This window comes from Artemia sp. Qi Xiang Cuo, chromosome 19 (assembly GCF_049724085.1).
Source record: "Artemia sp. Qi Xiang Cuo chromosome 19, ASM4972408v1, whole genome shotgun sequence".
Taxonomy (NCBI): Eukaryota; Metazoa; Arthropoda; class Branchiopoda; order Anostraca; family Artemiidae; genus Artemia; species Artemia sp. Qi Xiang Cuo.
In genome coordinates this window covers 14160659-14170455 of record NC_142812.1, presented here as the reverse complement: position 1 = coordinate 14170455, position 9797 = coordinate 14160659, and positions in this window count along the sequence as shown.

Sequence of the window (9797 nt, the reverse complement as noted above, 5' to 3'; positions counted from 1 at the left end):
ATAGGAAATAAAACTTTTTCCAGCAAATAGTTTGAAACATAGAGCCATGAGTAGTTCAAATCCTATTACATTTTGCAGAAACAGGCTCGGGTTTTCATTCCGCCTCCTCTTGTTAAAGTTAAACCGAGGAAAGAAGCAAGAATTTAGGAGTCTTTTGGTCAAGGGAAACTGCAACTCTTTGGGTCGAGATCAGGCTTGGAAATAGTTCCAAAGTGGCCAGTAGCAGAATTTGACAGAATTCCAAAAGTTGCCGACACTTTAGCAGCACAACTGGTGTTTTGACTGTTTTTATTTGAGTCGAAAGTATTCTCATATTTAAAAATGGGGTTTTCAGGCAAAATCTGCCGACAGATTTGAAAACTGCCAAGTAGCATTGCTACTTTGCTACAGCACTTTTTTCACGACAGGTAAGACGAACATAACGTAAAAAAGCGTGAAGTTTTTTGCACCTCTCTTCTTTCTTCTCTAAAATAGGTTTTGCCGTGAAAGAGCCAATAATTTTTTTTCTAATAGGCTCAAAAGCTGAGCATAATCAAAATAGCAGGAGAAGAATATTTGTTAATGCCCAGCAATATCCAAATAAAGATTGTGTTTTACTGTGAACCACTTCAAACCACGTTTCCCTATGCCAGGGAGATCTTAATATACAGACAGAATTCAGTTTTGCAGTACAGGGTCAAAGAATTAATCAAAACAATTTTTAGGGATGCATAGGTTGTCAAATATAGTTCCTAAAAATTTACTAGGATATTTAAGAAAGATTACCGTATTATTCTAATTAAACAACCCTTAAATTTCAGGAGTTGTTCTTAAGGAATTGGGACAAAAATTCAAACTTTAGCCTAAAGAGCGAGGTATTGAGGATAGAGCAGCCCCCCTAATATACGTAATGCTTTGTGTTCGTTTTAAATTTTTATATTGCTCCTTACTTTCAGTTGAAGAAATTTGGTTTTTTATTTAATATCTGATTGTTTTTAAATAGTGCCAGGAAATCTGGCTGCCCTCCATGGAAATTTCGGTCCCCCCACGTAAAATTCCCTACTGGATATTTCTTCCCACGAATAACACCCCCTCCACAGGAAAATTCCTCCCAGAAAAATATTATTCTAACTAAAAATTTCCTCCCGAAAAGTTCTTGCAGACGATTCCGGATGAAATTTTTTTTTAGCGTACTTTCATTTGAAAAAGAACTTAATTTTGATTGTTTTTAAAATCAAGGCGGAAATCCCCTCCTCCTTGGGAATTTTTTCCACAAATACCCTGCCCCCTAGTAGAAAGTTTCTCTTGCAGAAAATTCCCCTGGAGAATTCCCCTGGAGGAATTTGGGCAAATTCTGTCATGTAAAATTTGCCTTGGAAAGTTCACTCCCGGGAACTTCCCTCCCAATGGAAAACTGAAAATTCACCTCCCTCCCCAAACCAAAAATGTATGCATAATTCCCAATAACACATACGACCTTTTTCTATGGGCTTTGGCGATCTTGCTATCTCCGAAGGCATAATTTTGGGCCTTTCAACTATGCTGAACAATATGGCTATCTTAATGTTTGATTGGAAGAATTTGAGAAAAAGGGGGGATCGGAGGGGGCTAGTTACCCTCCAATATATTTGGCTACTTAGAATGGACACTAGAACTTTTAATTTTCGTTCGAATGAGCCCTCCCCCCATATTCTAGGACTATTGGTATGATGCGATCACCCTTGGAAAGAACAAACAAACAAAAACAACTAATCAATTAAATACTCATTCCTGATCGTTCCATCTGCCAAAAAATACAATACCCTACAGTTTTGCAGATGGGATCTTGAAACTGCTACACTAACTTTATCGATAACCCTCAATCTGATGGTGTAATTTTGATTAAGATTCGTTGACTTTTAGGAGGAGTTTCCCCCTTTTTTCGATAATCGTGGAAATTTTTTTTAGGCTTGTAGCCTTTGACAGGTAAACTTAATGAATCTTATATATTTGGAAACATTATAACAAGCCAATTCGGTTACTATTGAACCGCGAATTCTTTGAAAAAGTTGTTTGAGACTGAAGATTCTAATGCTCAGGTTTGAAGGTGTTCCTGCAGTAATAACATGGCTTATCGTAGATTCTGCCAATTAAAAGTGTGATGGGTGGGGTTTTCACTCATTTACTTAGGCATGCTGAAAACAATGTTCATAAAAGGAATTGCAAGAGCATGGACAGTCAAATCAAGTAATTCTTGCTGAGCAGGGGCTTACCCTAATTGGCTGTTTCTGTCATTTATTTTCTGTTTGTTCGTCTACTGCCTGTAAAAAAAATAAATAAAAATAAAAAAATCCATCTAACATCGTGCAATCTAGCCATGACATTTATAAATACATTTTGGAATGTGACAAGAAGATCTGAAAGGTTTTCATTATTCTATCTCTCGCCATTCCTACCTTGTGTGGAACACCAACTAATTCTGCTACCGTATCAGTTCGAACAGATTCTAAATGTGATATTCCCTGGGGTGTTTATTATTATTTTTTACCAAGTAGCCAGTGTGGTCTTTACCTCTGTAGGGATGGTCATTGTGACTGGAGTGTATTTCACTGTCTTTAGAGATTGACGAGAAACTCTCCAAACTATAAGTGTGGCGGCAGCGATTCAAAATTGCGTTTCTGAAGATACAGGCTAGTATAGTCTTTAGAAACAGCGTATATGAAGGTCGTAATTGCCTATACTATAAAGTAATACCTTAATTGTTTTGAAATTTCAAAGGTGTGCCCAAAATCTGGGATGACCTGGAATGGCAAATGCTATTGAGTTGCAAAAAAACTTAAGAAGTAATACATTTAAAAAAATAATGCATCTTCAATTCAGTAGAGGATTATTTTACACAACACTAGCAGATCCAGGGGGTGGGGGCCCCGGACCCCTTAGATATTTTCTGGCTCCCTCTTATCCTGTTTTTTTGTGTTTTTTACTCTGTTTATAATAATTTCGTCAATAACTGACACCTTTGTCACATTGCCCCCCCTCCCCAATATTTTGCTCATGGGCACCTTTGTCACATTGGGTTTCACCTAAGATTTTACTCTAGGTCCGTTCCTGTTTGACAAATTATTGAGAATTTGCTGTAACTTGATAGCATGTCCATTTCAGTAGTTAAACTAGAAACTGTTGTTGAGAGTTCAAGTTGAGATCAAAATCTGAGGAATCGATATCAAATTGTTTGAAGCAGATTTTTTACCCTGTATGTTTTATAGTCTTAATATTTTATTACGAAAACTTACATTGCGCCTTGAAAAATTTGCTTGTGTGCTTTCCTTCTACAGGTTTAATGGTTGCAATTCAGGAGCTAAAAATTGCATGCTGCAGTGAATGAAAACCAGTAGTCATTAAGGCTACTACTTGGCAGGGGCGTCCCGAGGGGGGGGGGGGAGGTGCGCCGCCCCTCTCCAACTTCGTTGGAATTGGGTAAAATTTTCGTCGAAGGCGAAAGTTTTTGCAGAAATTTAGAAAAATAGGCCGAATTTAGCAAGATTTTGATTTATGCAGAAAAATTTGGCTTAAATGAGGTAGCAATTCGGTAAAACTTTGCAAAATCGGCTGAATTTTAGCGAAATTCTTGATTTCCGCAAAAAATTCGGCATAAATCACTTAGTAATTTGGTAAAATTTACGACCCCCCCCTCATAAAATGAGCCACAGGACGCCCCTGCCACTTGGAGACACAACATGTCGAGAAAGTTAAATTCATGTTGGAGCGTTAATAATTTGCTGCAAGTAATAAATTCTCTGGCTTTAGTTTCACCCAAAAGAGTGGACTCGTTTGATTTCACTACATTTATTAATTTATATACAAATTTACCCATTAAGTTAGTATTTATAAATTTAAAAAAGATTATTAATAAAGCTTTTCTTTTGTCTAATTTACTTTTTTTTAAAAATTGATACGTATAATAAGAAGGCGAAATGGACTAATTATTTTAATAGTACCTCTAGTTCAAGATGTTATAGCTTAGATATGATTTATGATCTACTAGAATTTGTTCTATTTAATACTTTATAAAATTTAATGGTAATCTATTTAATCAAAGAATTAGAATTTCTATGCGAGGTAATGTCAGTCCAGTTATAGCGGACCTGTTTTTAGATTATTTAGAATATGATTACATTATGGATAAAAATAATCTAAGTAAAATAAAATATTTGCTCTCAAATAATAAAAGATATTTAGATGACCTTCTGGTGATAAATTTTTCAGATTTTTTAGAGATTTCAAGTAAAATATATCCACCGGAGTTAAAGCTGAAATCCAGTAATGGGAATGGCAATTAAGACCATTTTTTAGATTTAGATATTAATGTTGCACCTAATAATACAATAATTTTTAAAATATATAATAAAAAAGACGATTTTAATTTTGAAATAGTTAATTTTCAATTTCCGAAAAGTAATATACGTTCGAATATAACATATTCATCGTATTTTCCCAACTATTTAGATGAACAGGAATTTATACTAATTACATCGATTTAAAAAACAGATGTAAATTACTTAGAAATAAGCTTATCGTAAGAGGTTTTTCTGCCAATATACTTGCTTGGCAATTTAAAAAGCTTCGTTTTCAGTACACTCAACTTTTACATAAGCATAATAAAAGTTATCAAGATATTTTGAACGACATTTTGCGGTATCCTGTCGGAGGAGTATGGCTTCTCTTCCCAGTAGTTTAGGGTTGGTTGCGACACATGTAGGTAAAGATTAACGTATGATACTTGGAATTTAATTCTTAGAATTTGAGTGAAAGTGAAAATGTTCCGGGGGAAAGCTAGTGCTATGCAATTACTTTGAGTTAAATATGCTAAAGGTTTGGCTCTCAGTGTTAAATGAAGGCTGATAAAAGATGCTTGGACAGGGCTGCCACCGGTGACACTTTAGTGTCACTTTTGACACTTTTTTTTAATGGCACTTTTCGGGACACCTGACAAAATTAGGACACTTTTTAGCAAAAGCGGCCCTTTTTTCTAAGTAGCACTATTTTACAAAAAAGATTTTTTTTTTACAAAAAAACAGAAGGAAAACTGTCAATGTAGATATACATCGATATCCTTTTTCTGTCAGTTAAGATTCTTATCTTAACTCCGCGCGAGGCAATATTGGATGCAAGAATTTTCTGTACCGTGAAAAACGTAAACGTGTTCGTCTCAATCTGTGTGTGAGAAATTGTTTTATTCTTGTTCTTATCACTGATAAGCGAAGATCACCCAGTGATCTTTGGTACGAAATAGTTGGCAATGAAGAGGACAGAGACAGACATTTAACTGCAATATGGTGGAGAAGCCTCCAATTGTTTTCAGTTGTTTAGTTCAACTATTTTGCGTTATTACTATAATTTGTAGGCTCATAGACGATAAGTCAGACAAGTGGTTTGCAATTCTTGAGTGGGTCCGAATTCAATTTTTATGTTTTATTAGTTGAGGGTTAACTACAATTCAAAAAAGAAAAGAGCAAGAAAAGTTAAGAGTGTATTTTATCGCCAATATATTAATAGCTGTTATTATGTTAACCAGTCACTGGGCCAGTGACTGCTTAACTTTACGCGTCTTTTCTTTGATTTTCGTGACTGGAGCTCTTGAAGCCCTGTGACTGAAAAGCTCACTGGTGACAACACACAACGACTAAGAAATGCAAAAACATCCACTAAGCTGACTGGTGTCCCACAAGAATATCTAGTGACTGGGCCAGTGACGCAAAAATGTGCTCTAACAAATCCGTTCACATTTTTCATATTATTTCTTACTTAAATTTATGTTACATCATTACAGAAATTGAATTTGGGTGCACTTACTCATTTTAGTTAGTTCTTTCCCACTAAATTTTTGATTGTAAATGTGCTTTCATATTGATGCTTTAAATGCCAGTTGACTCTTCCTATGCCCTAGTCCCTGAAGACATCTTAGAGTTAGTTCAGACGTTTGGGAATTCCCATTCTCCGTATCGAAATTTCGATAGGGAGATTCGTAATTCCAATTTTGAATGTGGTTTGGATTTTTTTTTCTAGCCTTTTCGTGCGGAGGGCTGAGAGGATTGGGAATTTATGTTGGGGCGGTATTTTTGAAATATGAAAAACGTCAATAGGCATTCACAGTGCCCAGTGGCAACGTTGCATTCTTCCTGTGAACACGTGCTTTTGGATTTATTTGAGAATTTTGGTGATTTTGATGGTTAAGAAGACTGTAAACTGAAGGAAAGTAAGTTGAATAGTGGTATTAAACTTGGAAGTGACGATTTGAGCAGCCAAGACCCCCAGCAGGGGGGTCCACTAATTCTTGGAGCTTCTCCAACTCCACCCTATATGATAATTCAACCGAATACCAGTGCTGGTGGGCAGTATAGTAGCACTGTGCAGTATATTACAGCTCCAATGCCATACAGCCAGTTTCAGGCTGCCCATTTTCCCCAGGAGAGACAGTTCCAGCCTCAGCAGCAAGTTTTGCATATCCCAGTTAGTGACTCTATTGGACGACTCAGTGCGCTTAGTATGAGTGGATATAATTTACATGTTAAAAACAGGTTCCAGGTGCTTGACAACAATAATGAATTTCCACCATTATCAGAGGATTCTGATGAGGATATGTCAAGTGTAAATCCAATATTGGCAGAAGGATTAACCGATGGCAGAGTGAATGAAAAAACTAGATTCCCAAGTCTGGGTTTGAATCCATCTTTGGGAAGAAAACGTGTGAGGTCCCCAGTAGAGAATTTGCAAAGTATAGTAAAAAGGCAAGAATTAGAAGCAGCAGTTTCTGGTCAAAGTGAGATTCTGTTGAATGAATTGCTTCAAGTAAGAGTGGAATTTGAAGTGACAGATAAAAATGAGAAACTAGTAGATGATTTTTCAATATTGAAATGTTTAAAGGAGAATGTTTTTCCCATCAAGTTCGAATTTGAATCAAATAGAGAAAGGAATGTGTTAATAGTTGATGTCAACGACAATGAAGAAGCTGAAAAAGTAACGAAAATACAATCACTTGGATTTTTATCAGTGAGGGGTAAAAAGAAGGAATGTTTCAAAAGAGGAATCATCAAGGGAGTGCCCTTGTATCTAAGCAATGAACAACTTAAAGAATGCATAGAGTTATCTGTTGAGATTAAAGAAGTAATTCGTCAAAAGAGATATAACAGGGATTTAAAGAAACTTGAAGATAGTTATGCAGTCATGGTCGTTTTTAACAGGCAATTTTATGCCACCCAGTGTATGGTGCTGTGGAAGGAAAAAAGAGATTTTTGTCTACAATAGTATAATTCTCCAGTGTTTTAAATGCCAGCGTTATGGCCATGTACAGAAAAATTGTAGAGCAAATGAGCCAGTCTGTTTGAGATGCTGTGGAAAACACGATTCTGTGAGTTGTCCCCTCAAAAACAGTGATCCTGAAGAAAAAGTTAAATCTTACAAATGTGCCAATTGTAAAGGCTGCCATTCTTCAACATCAAGGGAGTGTCCAATTAGGCAGCAAAATAGAAATATTCTGGAAATGGCAGAAAAATATAACATGGGATATAGGAGAGCACAAGTTATGTACAGAACGTATGCCCAGACTGTTCACAGTAACCAAATTCACAGTGCGAAATCAACACAGCGTAGTGGTCTTCCAAACCAAGGAACCGAACAAGACATATATAGAAGAGTATCAGACACACTTACAAAAATTCTTGTTGGATTATTATTATCCCCAGATTTGTCAGATATGGCCAGCCTTCCCCTGCTGGAGAAAGTGGAAAAACTTTGTTCATTTATCATGAATTAAATATGGGACCAATTCATTGTGAAGCAATAAGAAGCAAATGTATAGACAAATGACTTTAAAGTTACTTTCTTGGAATGCATGTTCAGTGATGAAGGAGAATAAGGGCATAGTACGCTGTTATGCGATTAACGAGAAAGTGGATATCATATGCATTCAAGATACATAGCTTAAACCTTACATTAAAATAGGATATCATGGATTTAATATAATAAGGAAAGAATAAACAAATAAGTAGAACAACAGGGAAATAAGGAAAGATAGAATAACAAAGGATGGAGGAGGTGTTATGATTACAATCCGTACAAATTTGCATTATGAACAGTGGGACATTGATTATGGTGATGAGCCTTCAGAAGAAGTGGAGGTAATTGGATGTGAATTATATCTTGACTCCAAAACTGTGATCAACATTGTGAATATTTACAATCCAAGCGGTAACAACAAGGAAGTTGGTTCCTTGGCAGCTGGAATTTTTGATGAGGTACCTAAAGAAGAAGAACTTATAATAGTTGGTGACCTTAATGCGCACAGTAAAATGTGGTGCAGATGTGATTTAATTAATGACTCCGGAAAAAGTATAGAACAATTTTTACTTGAAGAAGATATATACTTGGCCACTCCTAAGGGTTTACCTACAAGAAAGAATTTGCAATCCAGCACTTACTCAACTATAGACTTGGTGTTTACAAGGACTAGATTTTGCAACAAAGTAGATGTTGAGGTGGTAGAAGATCCTACACTGCATAGCGACCATTTACCAGTGGTAGTACATGTGGATAAGCCATGTCCACAGCAAACAACTAGCATTCCAAGATTTAAGATTAGAAAGGCAAATTGGAAGGAATTTAACTGTAAACTTGAAAATATGGACATTAAACAAATTGCGCAGCAAGCACAGTCCTTGGATGACAAAGTGAAAGCTTTTAGAGATGGAATCATAATAGCAGCCAAAAACTCTATACCCATGTCTGATGGATATGAAACCATAAGGAATTATTCTAAGTGGTGGAATGAGGAGTGCAGTCAGTTCATAAAGGAGTTAAAGTGCCAGCAAAACATTTACAAGCGGATATCTACAGTCGGGAATTATGTTGCAGTTAAAAAGGCTTACACCAAGTTTAAAAAATGTGTGACTGAGGCAAAACGTAAAAGTTGGAGAGAATTTGTTGGAAGTCTGGATTTTAGGAAGCCAGTGTCTAAAGTTTACCAGTTTATAAAGAATATGAAAGCAAAAGGTGATAAGACAGAACTCCCCCCCCCCTTACTTTTGAAAACAAGATATTGATTAGTGATTTAGAAAAAGCCAATGGAGTTGCAAAACATTTATTAAAAACTATCGGAAGAGAAGATCCCTTTCATGATGAGGTAGCACGATCAACAGCAAAAGTAAGAAGACTTAGTAAAGTTGGTAACGATGAACCCTATAACCAGCCATTTACCATGAAAGAGTATTATTGTGACGTGAAAATTGTGTGAAAATATTGTGACGAGTCTTCCAGATACTTCCCCAGGCACTGATATTATTCATTCACGATTCGTGAAAGCAATGCCCAATAAATGGATGGATGCATTATTGGAAGTAATGAACCTTGCTTAGGACAGTGGAGTGTCCCCTACTATTTGGAAAAAAGGCCAGGCCGGGATGATACCTAAGCCTGGTAAGTATATGTCAAAAATAGAAAACTATCGATTTATCACACTGTTACCAGTACCAGGTAAAGTTTTTGAAAGAATGATAAAAAGGAGGATAAATTGGGAGATAAAAAAGAGGGGTTTTCTAAAAGATATCCAGTGTGGTTTCAGGAGAAAGAAAAGCACAGCTGGAAACCTGCTCTGTTTTAAACAAGATGCCCTTTATGCATTGCAGAACGGATGGATTATGGTTATTGTCCATTTGGATGTGAATGGTGCTTTTGATTCAATGGTGCATCGTCATATATTGAGTGGGGTTATAGAAGCTGGAATCAGAGGAAGGACATTAGCTGTTACTGAGAACTATTTGACCGGAAGAGAAGACACTGTTAGA